The 22015-nt window shown below is 42.2% G+C and overlaps 1 protein-coding gene across 1 annotated transcript in view; it reads left to right on the top strand.

Annotated features, from left to right (window-relative positions):
• The window catches only part of Vipr2 (vasoactive intestinal peptide receptor 2), a 66253-nt gene that overhangs the window by 20623 nt on the left and 23615 nt on the right, over positions 1-22015 (top strand). The window lies entirely within an intron of this gene.

Here is a 22015-nt window from a genome sequence, read left to right as displayed (position 1 = left end):
CTGAAATGGCTGTTTCTGTCCCATCAGTTAATGGCACCATCTTAGAGGTCACCTTGGTGCCAAATGATGCTTATCCTTTTACCCTTTTATAATTCTGGACCCCAACAAATATGGACCCAAATCCCACAAGGGCCTTGGGTAGGATCACGAAAAGCAAAATTCTGGGCATTCTGGCCTGCAGCTCTGAGGGCTGCATTCTTAGTACCCCTTTCTTGTCTGCACAGAGAGATAGGCAAAAAACCCATTTGAAAGCTCAAGGCTCTATCCATGTGGAATAAGATCTGGAACATGTTTTTACAGAAGACACGGGTGCATGTTAAACTACCCTAAAGCATTTTGATGAGTTGCCTCTGGGAAGCTGCCCACTGACCTTCTGGGAGTGAGCATCACCTCAGCTCAGGCTCTGAGTCTGCTGAGATGGTTCTTAAGTCCTCTTCTGAGCATCCTGAATTCTGATCCATAGCAGGGATGATGGTCCTGGCTTCAATCCCATCCCTCTGAAGCTGGTCAGGTGGGACAAGATCACCTGGTTAGGGGCCATGGAGACAGATCAAGCAGCCATGACTCTCGAGGATTCTGTGAGGGAGTATAGTTGAGAGGATTCTTACTTCTAGGTGGGATGGTCTGCCCTGTTTGCTTTGTATCTGAACCTAGCAGGTGTTTGTTTTGAGCAGTGTCCTGAGGGTGCTTCAACACTCTCTTCCCAGCCCTATGTGCAGATCCCTTGGGGAGGCCTGGGCCAGACATCCCCCCCTGAGACACACACACACACACACACACACACACACATGTGCCTTCACCTCTCGTATGTACAAAGATCTCTGGGAGCCTGCATTCTGAACTCTCCCCAGTTATAAAGAGTGACATGGATGTAAAAAGCTCTGATGCCTCTTTGCAGAGCAAGTCCTCTCTTTTCCTTGATTTCTCCTAGGTCACACTCAGAGAGTATTTCCAGAGACGCTGGAAAACTCCCGAGGCCCATTCGCAGCTTCTGAAGGGACTATAATTAAACCCTGCCTGTGTGAGGCACGGCTTCTGATCCCTCATGCATTCTGTCTGTTTTTGAAGAACTATTTTTGTTCTTAATTAAACATTTCAGAGATTCTTCAAATAGCATAAATTTATAATAATGGATTAAAAAGTCAAAATATTTTAATGCAAAAGGCAATAGAAATGATGGACCAAAGTCAAAATGAGTAATGCTTCCAAAGTGCAGCTTACACACTTTAAATACTTTAGATACTAGGTTGCTTCACAGACTCCTTGAAGTATAAAACTGTGGCAAATACGGTGCCATCATAGATGCCCTGAGCATGGGACAGATTACATTCAGGCTCTGGGTGCACACACACATGGCCAAAGCGGAGGCCCCTTGTCAAGCAGGACAGGGGCATCTGAGAAATGACCATGTGTAGAAGACCAGCTCTTTTTCTGTGCCTTGTTTAAATGGAAAAGCCGTACAATATATTCTGATGGCAGTTTCCCTCCATCATCTCCTCCCAGATCCAACTCCAAGGCTTCTTTCTACTTTTTAAAAAACAAACAGGCAAATTCAAAAGGCAAAGAAACCAGATTTAAAAAAAATAGCAGTGAAAAGGAAACAGACAGACAGGCAGACAGGGAAACCACAATATAAAAGATCAGTAAAATAGAAAATTCCCCCAACAAAGCAATATGAAACAAAAACCCTACAAAGCCACTCCTAAGTTCATCACTCTCTAATTGCATTTAGGACCCACTACCCAAGATGGAGCCCTTGCCTGATACTGCTCAGGTAGCCGAGAGCCTGAGTCTAGACTAGCGGTGGGCCTGAGGAAAGCCCAGGTCTTCTTGCCTGAAACAGTTTGAGCTTTGCCTCAGCACTGCACTTTCTCCTCAGATCTGTGATTCGGGGTATCCCACTCACTTGTAGTCATATTCTCCCAAGAGGGTTACGTGGGTGGTCATCATTGTTTCAAAATACATTAAGAGAAATAAATACCTGTCACAAAAACCATAGGGCTGGCTACATATGGAAGAGTAATAAGATCAAATTACAGTGCCAGGAATCTCTTTGAGTAGAGATATTGGGGTCCTTGGGGCTTCAACAGAGGGCCCTGAGCTGCCTAGACGGCTATAGCCTCCTTGAGAACAAGGAACCACCTCTGGTATGCCTTCCCACCTGGCTCTCAAATAAAAGATTGCTTTGGCTAAATTTAGAAGAGAGCTTTTGGCACTTGTGTCAAGTAGACACATTTCTTCCGTATTATTTGATATTCTTAAAAATATTCACACCCTCTCCTCCCACCGTCCTCCACACTAGGCCACTCTCCCTGATAGGGCTCTTCATGCTTATCATGGCTGATGGCACAGACCACACCGTCAACCCTCTGGCACTATGAAGGCACTTGACCCCTAATAATAGGCTGGGAGTCCTAGGAGTGGAAGGAGGAATTCACAGGGAGCCTCTGTGACAATCCAGAATGTCCACCTACAGGGATGTGTCAGGATGAGAGCTCCTGGATGTCAGTTGCAGTACTCACCAGGTGACAGATTCCTGCAGGAGTTCACAGGGACATGGGCATCTGCTCATTTCAGTATAGGTTATATTCACTCCTTATTGCGGTGTTGCTGTTTTTTACCTTGCATCAAAAGGCTTATGTTTCATAGTGTTTAAGGCACATTGTGTGCCAAGCTTAATGCCAGACAGTAGTAAGAAGAAAAGGTTTACGGAAGGCAGAGCGAGATAAGCTGTGGACAAGATAGGCTTAGCAACTGGAAAAGGCTAGGCAAGGAGATACACCACAGATGGTGTGGCAGGGAACTGGAATCACAGTTACCCACAGGGGCCTATGGCTGACCTTGGACTCGCAGAAGTGTGACCAAGAAGTTGCCTTGCGAAGACGGACTGAGTTATCCTGTTTTAACAGGAGCTTCACACATGGGCTTTGATGCTTTGCAGTAAGCCATTAATTCTCAAGGCCAAAGGAGAAACAAGACAGAGAGAGGCAGTCCGGGAACATGCTATGGTTCTCTCAATTCTTAAAGCCCCTCCACTGAGAAATACTACCCTAGAACTGGGAGTGGATGCAAGTCAGAAAATTAAAGGGCTGAGGAGCAGTCTATGAAGATGGCCACTCAGGAAAAAGTACGAGCTAAAGTCATCTCTATACCTCAGTCTTCAGAGTCCCCCTCTTTCCTTTGTAAGAGCCTATCTTGATCCTTCAGGGATCTTAAGTCAAAATATTTTTTCTTTAATAAAAGTAAAAACCTACCATGAAATAAATTACTTGCAGGGATAGAATAAGAGCCCCATGCAGACTAGACACAATCTTCTAGATGGCAGCATCTGATGGGCTTCTTGGTCCTCTCCTACCTGCAGCATCTCTCTGTGATGGGTGCAGATCCTCCAAAGAAAGGTTGTAAACCCTGAAGGTTCATGAGGACAGATAGAAAGTCTCACACTTCCAGTGAGCTAAATTCCCAGCTCTTCTCCACCTTCCTAGAGTGAAGAACACATCTACTGAGTAGACGCTAGGTCATGCTAGGCCAAGCATCAGCACCATGGCCAGTTCTGCCTGATGACTGCCTCCATCAAGCCTTGGCCAGGTGCTCTCACTTCTTTATTGTGTGGGAAACAGTTGAAAATAGTTACACAATCCACATACCCTTCAGTAACTGAGGATTTGGACCACCAATGTAAGGCATTAAGCAGCAGAATAAGCTTTGAGAAGGGTCATTACCCTGACTGATGCGTCCTACCTGGAGGCACGTGTTTGTCAGTGCAAAAATCTGAGATAAGTAGGCAAATGTTTGTTTCCCCACCTATAAAATAAAGTCAGCAAATAAATGGCTCACTTCTTCAAAGTATACTTGGGATCCCAGAGCTCACTTCTGATTCACTGTTGGTAGGCTGCTTTCTGTGCCATATCTGAGATTGTGTTCTTGAGGGTACAGCATGCTCCACAGGTATTTGATGTGACTGATAGGGAGCCTTGTTGGGAGCAAGGGATTACCTGGGGAGGGACATAAAACGGGACTGGGACCATGGGTGTTGTTGTGGCTCTACAACTCTCCTCTGTAGCTTGTTCGGATATAGACGCAGTCCAGAACAAAAGAATAAAAACCAATAACACAAATACAAGATATACTTATCTCATGGGGAAATTCATGCCATAACACTATCACTGAAATTAACTCCTTGACACTGTCTCTGAAAACTCACCTCCCCAGCACCATGCTTGCAGAAGTGGGTACCATGACCTCACTAATCCTGGAAACCTGGCTAGGATTCCAATACCAGGCATGATTTCCCTCCTGTTGAGTGGGCCATAAGTCCAATCAGACAGCTGTTTGTTGCCAACAATATGAGTGCTACTTTTTGCACCTTTATGCATGTCTTGCTATGCTGGTCATTTCTGTGGCTCATAGGTTTTACAGCTGAGGACATTTTAATTGATTCCCTCCCTTGGAAGTTTGCATAGTATTTTCTGAAACAGTGGAAGCAGGACCACAGGAAAGAGGCTCTTAAGTCAGATCCAGCTTGAGTCATACAAGTCTGATGTCTGCTCTAAGTGTGTGGTTGGTGTCTTTGGTAATAAGGGCCAAGCCTCAACCCTTGAGAAACACACAAGGGCTACATGACTATCCTACCAAAAGCAATTTACAGATTCAATATAATCCTGATAAAAATATCAAAAACATTCTTCACAAAACCAGAAACACATCTTAAACTCATATGAAACCAGGAAATATTTTGATAGCCAAATCAATCTCAGAAAAAGAAAAGAATACTAGAGGAATTGCTATTTTTACTTCAAGGTACATTATATAGTTATTGTAATAAAGGCAGTCTGGTGTTGGCACAAGACAGGTATGTAGGCCAATGTAATAAAACAGAAGACCCAAACATGAGTACTTATTACTACAGCTACCTGATACATGACAAAGAGGCAAAAATTTATACACTGGAGAAAAGATGGCATTTTCAACAATTGGTGCCAGGAAAACTATATTTTCATATGCAGAAAAAATGAAATTAGACCCATATCTATTACCCTGCACAAAAATTAGATCCAAGTGAATCAAAGACCTCACTTTGAAACATGAAGAACTGAACCTGCTGGAACATATAGGCAGCATCCTAAAAGATATAGGTGTAGGAAAGGACTTTCTGAATCGGACTCCATTTACCAAGAAGCTAAGACAAGCAATTGACACCTAGGGCCTCATGGAACTAAAAAACTTCTGTATACCTAAGGACATAATCCATTGAGTGAAGAGAAAATTCACAGAATAGAAGAGAATCTTTGCCAGATGTACATCTAACAGAGGATTAATAATCAAGAATATACAAACAAACAAGCAAAAAAAACCAAAGAGCAAAAACAAACAAAAAAAACCACACACACACAACCAATTTTAAAATGGACTAGGAATCCAAACTAGGAGTTCTTAATAAAAGAAAGCAAAGTGGCTAATAAGTACCTCAAAATTATTTATTCATTATTCTTAGCAATTAGGAAGATACAAAATAAAATAACATTGAGAGTAATTTATTGGGGTAAGTCATCTTATCCCAATAAAAATGACTAAGATCAACAAAATAACTGACAACAAATGCAGGTGAGGCTGTGGAGAAAGGTGAACATGCATTCCCTTGTGGGAATGCACCACGCACTCATGCAGGCGGTGATGCAAATTGGTATGGCAACTCTGAAATCAGCATGAAGAATTCCCCAAAATTTAAAAATTTTAAAAATGTCTATATGGCCCAGCAATGCCATTCCTTGGTATATGCTCAAAGGACTCAACGTCTTGCTAAGCAATAGTGATTCAGCCATGCTCATGGCTACTCTACTCACAATAGCCAGGAAACAAACAACCTAACTGTCCCATGACTGAATAATGAAAATGTGGTATATATACACTATAGAATACCATTCAGCTGTGAATAAAAAAATGAACTTTGCAGGTAAGTAGATGGAACTAGAAGGATTATATTGAGTGAGATAACCTAGATGATTGGCTTCCTTTCTTATACAACCAAGTTGTATATAACCAGCACAGGGATGTACCTCACACATCAATAAATACTCAAGAAAATACCCCATAGACATGCCAAAAGCCAATCTAAAGGAGCCGATTCTTTAATTTCCATTTTTCTAGGTGATTCTAGTTTGTGTCAATATAACCTAACCAGCATAACTGATCCATTGTCAACAAAACATACAAACACATCACTATTAAACCATAACTTTTCCTTTCTATTTCCTAATATCTAATGTTACTATCACAATATGAAACATAGTATTACTTTTAAAGTCTTTTAAAAAAATCTCAAACACCTTGAAAGTTTAAAGTCTCTTTAAAATACCCAAAGTCTCTGAACTGCAGGTTTCTATAAAGTCAAAACCAAGTGAAATCATTCCAAAAGAGAATACCCAGGAGATAAAAATAAGAATAAGCAAACTAAAAATCGAACAATATAAATAGTTCAGCCCACAATCTAGAACACACAATCTCCCAAAGAGTTTGTGGGCAAATCTTTTCTCCATCTCTGCCAGGCACAGCACACACAGCTTGTCTACTAGACTCACATCAGCTCCACTCTACACCTGGATGGTCAACCCACAATCCTGGCATCTCAGATATGCTGAGGCCTTGACTTCAGCTGAGCCTACATCTTCAGCAGTGCCTTTTCTTAGCCTCTTCAAGGATATCTATCCTTCCACATAGAGCCTTGGCTTCTCTCCAGAACTCATTCAGTTCTGGTGTTTCCACTAATCAATGACCTCTCCTGACCTCTCACAATGCAAAGACTCAGCTTCTTTCAATAATGCCTTCAGTCCTGTGCTTTCATCCCAACGAAGCCAGAACACATGGGAGACACACATTACCAACTTCAGCTGCCAGCTTGAGATGCAGCTGTGGCTCTCTCTGAACCACAGTTTCAGTGTGCTACCCCTGAGGAAATACTTTCCTGGGTATTTCACCCAAATGAAGCTGGTCTCTTGTTAATCATAACTGATTCTTTAGCTCTAGCTAAGCAGCATTGATTGCCCCCATCAAAGCAAAGATTTCATTTCTTTTGGGGGGAATCCTGAAAGTGGTAGTAGTATTGTCTCTGGCTCTTTTGCCTGCTCTTAGGACCCTTTTCCTATGGCTGAGTGAGATCCCAGTCTTGATGTGAGGGTTTGTGCCTGATCTTATCGCATCTTGTTGTGCCGTGTTTGGTTGATGTCCCTGGGAGGCCTGTTCTTTCCTGGTGGGAGAGACTGGTGTAGACTTTATCTGGGAGACAGGGGAGGAGACTTGGAAGGGGTGAGAAAGGGAAATCTGTAGTTAGGATATATTGTATGAGAGAAGAGTAAATAAAACACTCTTTAAAACAATTCTTAATCCAAAATACCACTTGAAGGAGCCTAATAGAATCTTTGTTATCCTCTGAAACTTCACAAGCCAAACCTCCACCATATTCATTTTTCTTGGCATTATCTTCCAAGTTCCCTCAAATAGCCCTTTAAACTCCAAAACCTCAATGACTTTTCCAACCCAAATTTCCAAATCCTGCTACAATATTTTCCCAAAACATAGGCAGCTCTACCACAACAATATTCTACTCTCCAATATCAATTTTTGTTCTACTTTGTTTTTTCTTACGTGGATAAAATATAACCAATATCAACTTAAGGAGGAAAGAGGCTATTACAACGTATATGTTTTAATCAATGATCAAGGAAGCCCAGGGCAGGCGCTCAAGAGGCAAGAACTAAAGCAAAGACAATTGAAGAATACAGCTTGCTCACCTGCCCAGAGATGGCATTGCACACAGGCAGGAGGCTAGGCCTTCCTATGTCAATCATGAATCAGTATGCCTGAATGCCAATCTGATAGAGGTAATTCCTCAATTGAGGTTCTCTTTTTCTAGATGACTCAAGTTTGTGTCAAATTAACAAAACTAACTAGCACTGGGTGTGGTGGTTATAGAGTCATAAATGTCAATTTTCTATCAGGAACAGTAGGAAAACTACACAGGCTTCAGGAGAAAATAGAACTAGCCGCAACAGTAAGTAGCAACAGCACATGCAGGAAATAGGCCAGCAGTGTCAAAAGAAATTCAGAGAGAGACTCTTGACATGAAAATTTTGTGGAGTGAGAAACCATCTGTTGCTGAACGAGGAGACAAGACCAAGCACAGCCTCACAAGAGTGGCCAACAGGCTTCTGAGGTGTGCTGGGCACATCGACAGAGATGCCACTCTCACTGGTTAGAGTAGATAGCTACCTAGCCGGTGCTATGATATACCAAGCTGTCATCCATGACCTGAGGCTAGAGCTGCCACAGCTGCTGGGAAGACAGCTCTGTGAGCTTCTCTGTTAATGCAGCTGCCAACTCAGTCATAGGTCAGTCCTGGCCTCCCTGGTTAATTTTATTTTCATTTAATAATCATCACTCTCCTTTGACCATCCTCTCTGTTGATTGAGGCCATCCCCAGCTGCTAGGTATTACTGATGTTCACATCACATTCCTTTCCTATGTTCACAGACGTCAGAAACCAGAGTCCCTGTAGATTCTTAGAGTGGCTGTGGTCATGTGGTTTTTGGCTGCCTGGTTTTCATGGAGATCAGGGACAGCAGAGATTCTGGGAATTAAGAAGGAACTGTCACAGGACTGCAGGTCAGGTATTGGTGCCTAAACTTAATGAAAAGAAAGACCAATGAGCCAGCACATGCTTTTCAGCCAGTCTTCATTTTCTTAGATAAAGTTTAGCTGGGATTCAGATTTTTCCAGACTACCACTGGTGTCAAAAACACTACCTCTCATTTATCTAATGAGCAGCCTGTGTCCCTGTGATTTGTGTCATATAAATCTAGCTAAAGAAGCCACAGCTGTGCTGCTGTAGATGAGGCCTCTTCCAATAATGCACAAGTGCATCCTCTTGTTGACATCTTCCCCAGTAAGTTCTGAGACATGAAGAACATTGCTCACCTCAAGAAAATATTGACACCAGTTAGAAACAGTCTGTGAACAATTGCTTTAGTTGAGGAAGCTGCATTCACTTGATACAGGTGTCGATTCAGACGACAACACTCTAGGGCTTCCACCCAAGTTAATTGTCTGTATGGTGCACATAGAGACTTAACAAATGTTTCTATGGAAACGAAAGACAAACAAAGGTCAATAGTCAGAACAAATGGCATACTGGGAAAATCCCAGGAAAGAGGTTCCAGCTCCCAGTTCCCAACTCCCAGCCCCTAGCACCTTTGAGTTGCATGGGGTGGAGGGGCAGTGTCAACTGATAGTTGTTATGGTTTCAGCTAAAATTTCCTTGGTGGTGTCGTCAGATGTCCCAGAAGAATGGCTATGCAGCACAGCCTGACAATTGCCAGCCACTGTGGGAGTAGTGATTTCTCTAAAGCTTGAAGTAGCTTTTCTAGATCCAATTTTCAGGCCGTGAAGAAAGGGGCAGCCCCAGTTTCCAGTGATTGAAAATTCTAATGGAATAAAAATGGAAGATTATCTTGAATGGTCACAGGAAGATGTTGGAATAAAATGGTTTAGAGATAAAATGAAAGTTGAAGATACTAGACAGGGCTAGAATCATTGTTGGGGGCATTGGTGTTCTCTACTAACCAGGTTTCTTCCTGAGATGGCCTATTCCTGTCAAAGGAAGGCACAGATGACTACGCAGAGTCTAATGTAGTCTTATTAAACCAAGTATTTGCCCAGTCCCGCAAAAGACCTTCAAGTCAGCACCAGCGATGTCCAAGGAGACTCATTGGCTCTATAAGGTCAGCCATAGCCCATTAGAACTTTCTGGAAACAAGGAGTTTTCAATTAGGCTTTGAAAAGCTCCTCTGGGCCAAGGACCCACCACTGTGTCCTGTTAGTGAGAAGAGAACCACCATGAATTTACACAAATCACAACATTCCACAAAAGTTAGACTATGCAATAAAAGCTTCTCGGTTCATTTTGTTTACAAAAGCATACTTTGCCAAAGTTTCAGAAAGCTCCAGTGTAAAGAGAATATGAGTTCTTTGAATCTAGGAAACAGAACATTAGAGTGTCCAAAAAGTTATTTCCTGGATCTGTCAGTTTGGTTATTCTGAATATTCCCATCCAGCTGAATTCATGACCTTGAAGCTGTCCAAATGCTGGGCTCACCCAGCTCCCATGGATCTTCTTGCAGTCTGTCTGTCAGTATGATAACTCCTTGCAGAACCTTTTGGAAAAGTGTCAGATTAAGAGAGTAGCTGTTAAGAGAGTAGCTGTCAAAGGGCCGTGGTATAGACTCATAAGGACTCACTATAAACAATGTGTCACTAGAACTGGCCTGACAGCCTGGTCTTGGGACACACTGGGTTTCCAAGAGTCTCATACGCTTTCTGGCAGGCCTAAGTTAATGGCATCTATCCGCACAGATATAAGGTAAGGGCAGTTAACCATCATCCTCTGTGAAAAAGCCTAATTAACTCAATCTCTCTGTGTTTAGAAATAGAACAAATTCTTTTGAGTTTGCTAGGAGCCCTCTGGAAAAACTCAAGTTAGTTTGAAATCAAAAGGCTTCATTTAGGATTCAATTTGCAGAAGTTTGTCAAAAACGTCAAAAAATGTAAAAGCATTGTTTAAATAGGATCAAAAGCAGTTGTCTCTTTAAAATAGTGACAGATTTCAAAGGCAAATACACCAAGTTACATAGTTATTTAAAAGAAAGAAAATGTAACATTTTAATAGTGAACCATAGGAAATTATTTCAATGAAAAAGAATCTTCCCTAGTCAGATTATTCAAAAGGCAAGGGAAACCCTTTGAATCTTCTCTCAAGTTGAGCATTTCTGCTGGGCTTGCATGTCACTGATAGAGTGCTGCCTACATATGCTTACAAACTCAAGACCATGAACTCCCCATCAACAATGAACACAAAATTGAGTAAGGTCAAGAAATGGTGGAGCATGCTAGTAAAGTCAGGACTGGGCCAGCAGGAAGGTCCTGAGTTCAAGGCCACCTGCAGGTAGATATCATCTCAACAAACTCAAAGAAGAACAGGAAGAGAGACAGGAAAAAAATGAAAGGAAAAGAATGAAAGTTTAATCAGCATTATACATTTTTTAAAAAAAACACATTCTTGGGCTGGTGAGATGTCTCAGCAGTTAAGAACACTGGCTGTTCTCCAGAGGTCCTGAGTTCAATTCCCAGAAACCCACAGGGTGGTTCAGGACTATCTGTAAAGGGATCTGATGCCCTCTTCTGGCATGCAGGTGTACATGTAGATGGAACACTCCCACATTTAAAAAACATACCAAAAAATATATATATACATATATATATGTATATATATATATATAAGGTAAAGAAGCAAATTCTTATTTTACATTCACATTCTTATATTTACATTACAAAATCTTATTGTACATTGTTTTATAATAATGCTAATTTAAAATGCTAATAGTTCCGTACATAGCCTTAGCACAGAAGGTCCTCTCTCCCCTTCTCTGTCTCCTCTCCTCGGTCTCTTCCTCTAGCTTTCCATGTGTCCTGACTATCACACAAGTCCTCTGTAGATTGGATGTCCTGTAAGCAATTCTTTTTTGTTTGTTTTTTGTCTTCTGCTTTTAGTGTGACATAGGACTGTTGACTAACAAACCAATTCTCTTCAGTGATCTATCAAAAAGCAAGATAAACATAAGTTGGACAGCTAATTCTTCTTATTAGAAATTACACTGATTTAATCCATTTGGGTTTTTTTTAGCTTTTATTGTTGAGAAATTTTGTAACACAAAGACAGTTTGACTGGTTAGAAATAAAAAAGTTATGGGTCTGCAACATGTGACAGTTTTCTGTAAACATAAGTCTTTTTAAAACTAAAATCCAGTATTTTTATTTACTGGAGATTATCCAAATCATAGAAACTTGCACATTTCTGAGTTAATTTGATTTTTTATTTCTGATTTCCACTTTGGGGAATACTTACATAATTAAGTGCTTATTTTTCTTTAAGCTAACTAAACAGGACATTTTGCAAATTAATTTTGTTCCCGGATAAATTTTCATCCAGGGGTAAAAACATACCTTGCATACACACATATAGACAGAAATAGAGATCTCATAACTTTCCATTTGAAATATCAGGCATGCATAGGTAGAATAATAAAGAATTCAGTGATTTGTCCTGAGTAGCTGAGTCAAGGCTGTGCTTCTGGAAGATGAAATATAGTAATCATTCCAACGCCCAACACTCTGAACCATGGATTTTTCATTTCTGCATCATATTGATCCCTTCAGAGTGACTTTATCTGTGGGAGCTCTATCCCCAAGACACTCAGACGCTCTTTCAAGCCTTCCCAGAAGCAGACATCTTGACTAAGCTGACAGTTCTTCAGAGCCTTGACAGGTCCAGGCTATCCCTTCAGAATTTACCCATTTTTCCAAGAAGGCACAAGACTCTGTTGTATTGTAGGCTCCAGGACAAAAGGGACCCATCGTTGCCTGATATACCGTAGCTCAGCATCTAACCCAAAGCACAAGGAATTAGATACTTTTTCCACTTCTATTGGGATGTTGGTTCATGAACCACTGTCAACTTGACCCCAGTTTTACTAGTAGTTAATTGGAAAACAGCAGTTCCTGAACTCTAATAAGGACCTGCAAAAGCCATCTGTGGAAATCAGAGATCAAGCTAACATGACATAAGCAATTTGTTAGTGTGGCCTGGGTTGGATTGTAGCCCCTCGTTCCCAAATCCAGGCTACTGGGAATTAGCTGATTAATGCATCCCTGGAGCTAGCTTTGTGCTGCGTCCTTTACCTGCCTTCCAGTACCTCGGCAACAATAGTCGCCATAAACATTTTAAAAACAGGTGAAATTTGGAGCAGCAGGTTTCCCTTTATCTTTTGATCTCTTTTTGTTGGTTCAAATAAGCCAAGTTTCTGTATGATTCTAACCACACAAATGAGATAAGAGGACTTTGTTTTGGTCCAGGCTACGATAACAAAATATTTCAGTGACTTATCAACAGCAGAAATTCATTTCTCCCCAGTATAAAAGCTGAAGTACAAGGTCAGGGTACTGGCAGATGCTGGGTCTGATGAGATTCCCCGCAGACAGCTGCCAGTATCAGGTTTGGAGTTGCTCTGAGGAAGGACCCACCCCAACTCATAAGCTGATCCCTCAGGACCTAGCAAGACTCTGTCTCCTTATTGTTAAAGATTCAATACATGGAGCTGGAGACTTGGCTCAGCAGTTAAGCGCACTGACTACTCTTCCAGAGGTCCTGAGTTCAAATCCCAGCAACCACACGGTGGCTCACAACCATCTGTTATGAGATTGGATGCCCTCTTCTGGTGTGTCTGAAAACAGCTACAGTGTACTTACATATAATAAATAAGTAGATCTTAAAAAAAAAAAAAAAGATTGAATACATGGATTTGAGATGGGGACACAGATCCTGAGGCCACAGTACCCATAAACACGGAATTTTATTTATTTTTTAATTGTAACAAATTTGTAAGTAAAAAAAATATATATATATGCCAAGTCTGATTACATTGTGCTGATCACCGATGTGGCTGGAAGATGTCCCCTGTTTGTTTTTAATTTTTTTATTTTGATTGCTTCTTTCCCTTTCCAGTTTTCCTGAGGGCATTTTACCTCCTTGCTGACTCAGCACTTCATCCACTAAGAACTTTGTCTTATTTTTCCCCAACCTATTTCCCTACACTAGTCTCCATAGTCTATATAATGTAAGTTTAGTAGTACAAATCACAATCCACTTGCCTTTTACTTGATGGGTTCTTCCTTCCCTTTACCCGTTGGCCATTCACAAGCTCATGCCCAGCCATCTTGTCTCTCCTCTTAATGGCTTTTCACACCAGCTAGCTAATATACTTGAAATGTATTGCTCTGATAAATCAGAGTGATATAATTGTTCACCAAGAGGTTCATCAGTCTCCCAGAATCATATCAATTTTTCTGCTCTTCCTGCCCCATGGAAGCCAACCCTGGAGTCTTATCCTCACTCTAGGCAATCACAGCTGAGCCCCACCTTTCAACTGTCTTAGTGTCCATTCCCTAGAAAACCCAGATTTCCTGCCTCAAAGTGGGACTTGTTGATTGAAATAGAAGTCTTACCCGGGATGAAGAGCAGTAAACATTGTCCTGCAATGGAGTCTTCATACTCCGTGGTACCTGCCTTGTGTTCAGGTCCTAACTATACTTACAGGCGTCTTGCCACATGTGTGGCTGATGGTTTTATTCTTTCTGCTGTTGCTTTGAGACTTTATGTGTCTATTTTCCCATCCCAAGCTGCAGTTGTGTCTCTCCTTTTCCAATGTGTAAAGTGCTCCCCCCCCCAGGTCTTATTTTATGGGTCAAAAAGCTAAACAACAACAAAAAGTTTCTTACAAGCACCAACTTTTAGATAAACAATGGTTGTTGGTCTTTGGATCTTAATTCAAGTCTAACCCAGTGATATCTACAGCACAGAGTGTTACTCAGCTCTTTGAAGACTTGGTATTGTTAGCACAGAGCTACACATTACATGTTCTTTAATTTAAATGTACGAATATGTGCAAGCCACATTGAGTATTGATTTTTCATTGTTTTATTGTCTTAATGCTTCATAAATACTGTGTTACCCTATGCCCAGACCTATTCCCTTGCAGACTTCTTACAAGTACAGCTGCTTTATGACCTTTGCACCTTTAGGAACATCTGTTGATCATTGATGAGCACCAGCTCTGCTCTAAGTATTTCCACAAACTAATAAATGAAAACAAAAGCCTGCTGAGTGTAGCTTCTGGTCCTCCCATTCCTCACAAATCCAATGATGATGTGATTTCACAATTGCTTCCTTCTTCTGGCTGTCAATCAATGGCTTGTCATTCCTAGAAGGGTTCTCATGAGACCAACACCAGCTGCTGGCCACACATTCAGGCATAAATGCCACAGGGAGTCTTTCTTCCCGAAGATCATGGTATACACTGATCAGAAGTCCACCATTTGAGATGACTAGAGATCTCAAAGAAAGATCTGAGAAGTGGGGCTCAGGCTGATGGCACCAACAACTCAGAAATGAACATTTTTAACCAGATCTAGTTCCCTAGAGTATGAAAAAAATCATACAAAAGACAATGGCTGATTTTTACAGAGCCAGGATTCAACTCTCACTTCAGCCACTGTGGCTGACATACTGAAAACTGATTGCAACCATGGGTGGGATCGTGCTACATCCTTGAGTCAGACGCAAACATAATTAATACTTTCTAGATGGGTGCTCTGCCACAGACATCCTTTCTTGAGAGTCCATGGATGATTGCTTCTGTGCAAAGCTTCACACTGGGTCTTCTGGGTCAAGCTTTTGAAAGGGGAAGTCACTTCCTTACCCCAAGTTTTGAAACATTCCATGTATCCAAAAACCACTGTTTCATGACACCATCAGAATAGTTGCCTTTTCTTAGAAAGGACAAATATAACATTAAACTCTCGGAGTCATCTTTTGTTGCTGTTTGCTGTGGCGGGACCCCAGCTCTACAAAAATACCAAACTTCAAAGCTTCAAAAATGTTTCCTTGCTAAGTCTAGGCCAGCACTCGCTGCAGATACTTGGCTGCTGCCTATGAACATTCCCAGCCTTTTCTTGCCAGCTGCACCATTCCTGCAAGGTTCTAGTGGGAAATCACACATTTTCAGATCCCTGGGCACTGACCATGAGGCAACAATTGTTTAATACAACGGAACCTTTCCCAGCCCTGTTAGTTGTGCCTGATCCAGGACCCTAAGGTGTCAGACATTCAACAGTCACCAAAGGGCAACCTGATACAGTGGCTCTGACTTTATGGTCTCACCAATGAAAACTTAAAATGTAGACTCTACTGGGAATATATAAGGCTGATGAAAACTTCATCAATAAAAAAAATGAAAGAAATGTGATAGATTAAGGAAAATTGAGAGACACTCCCAAGTCTGAGAGGGGTTTCCAAGAAAGGGAAAGGTACCCATTTTTTTAATGTATGAAGTTTTATCGGACAAAGACTAAGGCAATCTCTATTGACTAGTTAACACCTTTATGCATGTCCCAACCAGAAAATGATTATGTTCAGCTCATTTACCCCCAGTTAGGGGTGGTTGATTTCCCTTTTGTCCATCTCTGATTTGTGCCTTGTTAGCTGTTGACCTTGACTGTTTGAAGCTGTTAGTCACTGTCTGGTGTTGCTCCCTTCCACCTGACAGCTGTCTAAAATCTCCTCAGTTGTACCAGACCCTATGTTCTCACAGCCACCAAGAGGTAGTGCCTTTGTTCTTAGTCAACTCCTTGACTATGGGATGGTCTGTGTCATCTTTCCTAACTAGGCAGAGGCTTCGTGTTAGAAGCCAACTTTGCTTGTGATTTAGTCCGTTACAATTAGCTGCATCGGTAACCAGGATGTAAGAGGGAACAATAGTGTCTTTCATATGCCCCTCAAGAGCTGAGGCCAGAGGGAAGTTAGCCTGACTGAACTGGCCCTGAGCCCTGTCCCTTCTCATATCCCTCTAGTTTGGTTAGCCTACACCTAAGTACAAGTCCTCTTATTTACTTTTCTCAGTGTCCAGGCCTTGATGTGTTAACCATTAACCTTCTTTTTAGTTCCCAGTACAACTCTCACTTGTATGTTTGTGTGAGAGCAACTTGTGTGGCCCTTTCCCATACTTCCTACAAAGAGCTAACCTTTCAGCATTCCTGTCCTCTCTGTAGATGTAGATACTCACACAGGGCTCATGCGCCTTTGTTGAAAGGCTATGGTTGAGGTAATGAGGCCAGCACCTGGTGGTCTCGGGACTGTATCTCAGCAGGGAGGGCTCTGCAAACTGTGTAACTTCTCAGAGGCTCCAGGTCAGGAAGGAACATGAAAACAAATAAACCAGCAAGCTCCGGTGGGAGCGAATGTCTGCCTAGTCAGATGCAAGTCCAGTGGAGATGCTCATGAGAACCAGATAACAACTTAGGATGGTAGCTAACATGCACTGTCAAACCTTCATACCAGAATGGAAAATCTCTTCCTCTGTTGGTTCGGGGTTGAGGCCATTGACAACTGGAGCTTAGAGCCCTGAAATGTAGCCAGGGTAACCAAGTAACTGATTTAAACCTTACTTAACTTCAGTGAGTTTAATTTAAAGGCCCCACCCAGCAAGAGGTAGGTAGAAAGCATCTGCATATTCCTTACCACAGGAACCATGGATTACTTTTAAGATAACAAGTAGATATAAAGATTCTTCTTACATCTCACCAAATCCCTTAATTTGACACACTAAAGTGTACATTCATCTTAACCCCTGAGCCAGGTGATTCAAGAAGCTACTTTATTTTCTTACAAAGTATTAACGACAATGATCTTCCCAGCACTTACCTCTGTCCTTCCAAGTATAAGATATGAGGAACTTCCTTTGGAAGACAAGTTCTCAGTCGAGCTTTAGATAAAGATGTGAAATGGACAAAACACAAATAAATAAGCCTGGTGTGTGTCACCACCAGGAAAGACTGCCCACTCCTATGGCCTCTGGAGTCCCTGAGTCCAGGCAAGAGCCAGGGCTTTGAAAGAGAGCCTGATCTCAGCAGCTGTTGTCTCAGCTCCTTGGGCCAAATAGTTACTTCACTAACTGTCCAAACATCACAGTTTGCAGATCTGTGAGTCATCGTTCATTCACTGGTTAAACACCATGCAGTGGTGCCTAGTGGGCTCCCAGGGCCTTAGGAACTCTGTAGGAACTATATGCAGTGATGAGGATGACAGGTGAGCTGGGACACCAGAGAAACTCATGTGTCCAGAGTCAAGAGTTCCAAGAAGACCAGCAGGGAAACTGGGGCATCAGCAGAGGGCCTTGGGGACTTGGCAGAAGAGATAGCTTCTAGATGAAGGGGCAGCAGGATGGCTGGGGATAATTAGGGAGTCTTTCTCTGTTGTCCATGTCTTCTAGTTAGTGTTGAGGTTAGGCTAATTTGCTTGTTTGCTTTGTTTTGCTTGGGCATACTTATGTGTGTGCTCACATGCATTGACGAATGTGTCCATTGATGGATGTGTGCTATGCATGTATGTGTGTGTGCATGCATTGATGCATGTGTGCATAAGTCCATATGCACACGTATTATGTTGGTGGTGCTGACAATGGGCTTACTAACACTCCAGAAACTGAAATGCTGCGAGATCACAATGCTCCTGCACCTCCCCGCCACCCTTTTCAGCCGCAGTGCCTTTGCACTACCCGTTCATTTTACCTGATTACTCTCCTCTTTCCAAAGGCCGGCTCTAATCATAGTGTCATGATTGCAACTGGCCTCAGCCAGTGCAGCTGGTGTGAACCCTGATCCACATTCTACTTTCTGTAATAGGCTGTAACATACCATGTGATTCCTCTAGCCAGCCTGGATGTTGGTTTGGGTCACTGTGATTCCAATCTCCTTCATCACTGACATCTCTGGCTCCAGTGGTCACTTGATGATATGTGTTAGGTAAATGAAAGTAATGGATGTCTTTGCTTTGAAACCATAGTTGATTAGCCAAGTGTCTGGGTTACTCCACTTTTACATAATGAATGGCTTGATTTTAGTATATCTCTGTTCAGATAGTATTCATTTGTTACCTTAGACGGCAGTCATGCAAGCTCAGCTACAGAAATGATGACATTCACAGGTTTCTGGCAATCCTACTAGAATGCTTGTGATACTTGTACTGCACACAGCAATGGTGAAATACCCTCCTCACCAAAATATGTTATGTTTTTATTGGCTCATTAGAAAAACTTGCACACTGGTTTTCCTTGTCATCACCCACTACTCTAGTTGGAGCCTTTCCTACCTCTTGAGTGCCTTCTATCAGTAAGTCATGCATGCATTCCCGCATCCCCACAGGGAAGACTGATGTGTTCCCAGGTAACTGCTGTGTAAGTCTGTCCAGCACCAATGTCAGTGTGTTTGCTGACAGGGCTCCAAGCTCAACTTGCCCGAGCCCAGACTTAGATAATCAGATGGTCACTGCAGGCCTCCCACACTGGACACCATGATGAGCCAAGAGGTCACAATAACAGCAGTACTCCAGAGTTCTGATTTGCCAACTCCCACGGGCCAGATGAGGGTAAGGAGGTAAGGGTGAGGTAAGGGATGCTTAATCATAACAGGGTTTTTCTAGAAGCACTAAAAGCTCAAGAAGAAACATACATGCTTAGAAAAATACATAAGGTCAAATATAATCATGGATAAACTTAGTAAGTATGTTAGCAACAGAAGAATTCATGGAAAGAAACCTGACTGTAGTGATTTGAATGAGACAGCCCCATTGTCCCAAGTTTGTGGCACTATTCGGGTAGGCTGAGTAGACATGAACTTAAAGAAGTATGTCACCGAGGGAAAGCTTTAAGGTTTCAGAAGCCATGTACCATTCCCAATTTGCTCTCTCTGCCTCATGGATGCCATTAAAGATGTGAGCCGTCAGATTCTGCTCCAGCCTCAGGTTTGCTGCTTGTTTCCAAAGTCCTCCTTCATGGATGGACTCTAATCCCTCTGAAACCATAAGCTGAAATAAATTCTCCCTTCTGTAAGTTGCCTTGGTCATGATGTTTGATCACAGAATAGAAAAGTAGCTATGACAGTGACCGAACAGGGTGCCACAGGGAAATGATCGTGAGGTATAAAGGAAGGTGTGGTGGTTTGAGTGAGAATGGATGCCAGCGGCTCATGTGTTTGAACATCTGTCTCTCAGTTGATCAAATACTTAGGAGGGAGTAGGAGACGAGTCACTGGGAGGTAGGTGCTGAGGTTTCAAAAGCCCATGCTAGGCCCAGACTTATCCTTTATCTCTCTGACTACTGTTTGTGGAAAAGATTTAAGCTCTCCTCTACTGTTACAACACTATGCCTGCCTGCCTGCCTGCCTGCCATGTTCCCTACCACAGCGGTCATGAGTCACCTTCTGAAACTGTAAACAAGCCCCCAATTAAGTGCTTCCTTTTATAAAATGCTTTGGTTATAGTGTCTCTTCATAGCTATAGAAAAGGAACTAAGACGGAAGATAATGGGAGATGAGAATGAGTGGTCAGGGGATAAGGGGACAGGGCGGGGAGATGAGGGCAGTAATGAGGATGTAATTAAATGGGGATGAGATGAGGATCGTGGGGATGAGGGTGAAGATAAGATGGGGGCATGGGTAGAGAAGAGGAGCATAAAGTGATGAGACGTCTGTGGATTCCATAGAAGGGAAGAGGAGGGAAGGGTGAGGATAAGGTGTGGAAATGGGGAGATGAAGCATGAGGGGAGAAGGAAGGCAGAGCTGAGGCAAGAATGACCACCCTAAAGATGGAGGAAGACTGGACGGACCCCTGTATTCTCTGCTCTTCTGTGACCTGCCCTTCGTGGTACAACACCAGTACCAACAAGGAGAATTCCTGAGTTCCAAAGTGAATAGGGTGATGCTTTCAAACATGACTAGACTGTGACATATTATTAGCAAACAGGTCCCTGCATAGCTTTTTATACTGTTTTTATTTATCTAGGATTTCATCCATTAGAAAATTTATTTTGATTATGCCCATTCCTACTAACCTCTCCTCGACTTTTTCAGGACACCATGCCCAATCTCCCTTAAGATGTCATGTTTTCTTTTTTTCATTATCTATTGTTGTTGTTGTTGTTGTTGTTGTTGTTGTTAGCCCCTGAGTGAAATTAATGCATACACCATATGCTCATGGGTGTGTTGTAATGCACCGGGGCAAAAGCAATTAGCTTATCAGGATCCACATGCCCAAAGAAAAGTGACTCTCCCTCTGTCAGCAGCCATCAGCTACCAATAGGCTAGGGTGGGGCCTTGGGAACATTCTCCAGTCCATGCTGAAATTTTGGCCAGCTTGATTTCTTTGCAAGGCATTTCTGTGCAAGCAAACACAGCTGCTGTGAATTGATGTGTTCAACAGCTATTGTAATATCCAGAAGTCAGTATTTCACAACTTTCCTACTCATCCTCTGGTATTACATTCTTTCCTTCCTCTCTTCTCTAATGTTCCCTGAGCCTTGGATGGATAGACATAGGTATAGACAACCTGTCTACAGCCAAACACCCACATTTACTTATTTCCAGTACTGTGGCCACTCAAGCATCTTTACATTAACCACACTACCCATTGAAGAAGAAGCTTCTTGACCAAGCTTAAGAGTAGCACAAATTTATGGCAATAAACATAGATATTTAAAAGACGGTTTGACAACAAGACCCTTGAGTGGAACAGCAGTGGGCTTCTCACTATGGCTTCCAGTCATAGGCTTTTGACAAAACTCACAGTACTAGTGAGTGAAGACCTCAGATCCACTCAGAAAATGGGTTTTCCCATAATGATCATGCTGCTATTTCATTATAGGGTACAACTTGCCTAGCAGATCTGTATTGTAGCAAGATGCAAAGTTTTTTATGTTTTACTATAAACACTTTTAATCAGGGCCCCACATACATGAAGCTTTCTTTCCGACTCTCTGTGCATCAAAGGCTCCTGGGATTGCAGATATGTGCCACCATACCTGACAGAGCTCTTCATTGCCCAGGAGAGTTAGTAGCAGTAGGTATGTCTGTTTTAGGACTTTTTGACAAAATAAAAAAATCATTCTGTATCAACAGGCTTATTCTCATTTTCATGCAATAATTAGTTTTGCCAGAAAGTGAAGAGATGGCATGGCCTCTGAGAAACTAGAATAGTGCAACCCATGTAGGTGTCCTATGATTGTCTGGTTTGATACACACACACACACACACACACACACACACACACACACGTGCATGAATGCACATGCAGTCCTTGTGTTTGTAGTGCCCTACAGAAGTAACTATGGACTTTCTATCCCATATCCAATGATGGATGTTAGAAGCTTAATTACATAAGAATTATGAGAAATAAAAATTCCAAGGTGTAGCCACTCTATGAGGAGGGACCTCTGAGTAACTGGCCATGTACCTTTGATGCCATGTTCTTTTCCATGAGCTCAAATGTGTGTATCACCTGGTCCTATTTGGAAATGCATTTCCA

Source organism: Apodemus sylvaticus, chromosome 6 (assembly GCF_947179515.1).
Source record: "Apodemus sylvaticus chromosome 6, mApoSyl1.1, whole genome shotgun sequence".
Lineage (NCBI taxonomy): Eukaryota > Metazoa > Chordata > Mammalia > Rodentia > Muridae > Apodemus > Apodemus sylvaticus.
The sequence above is the reverse complement of the archived record's forward strand: the minus strand, read 5'-3'. Positions and strand labels throughout refer to the sequence as shown.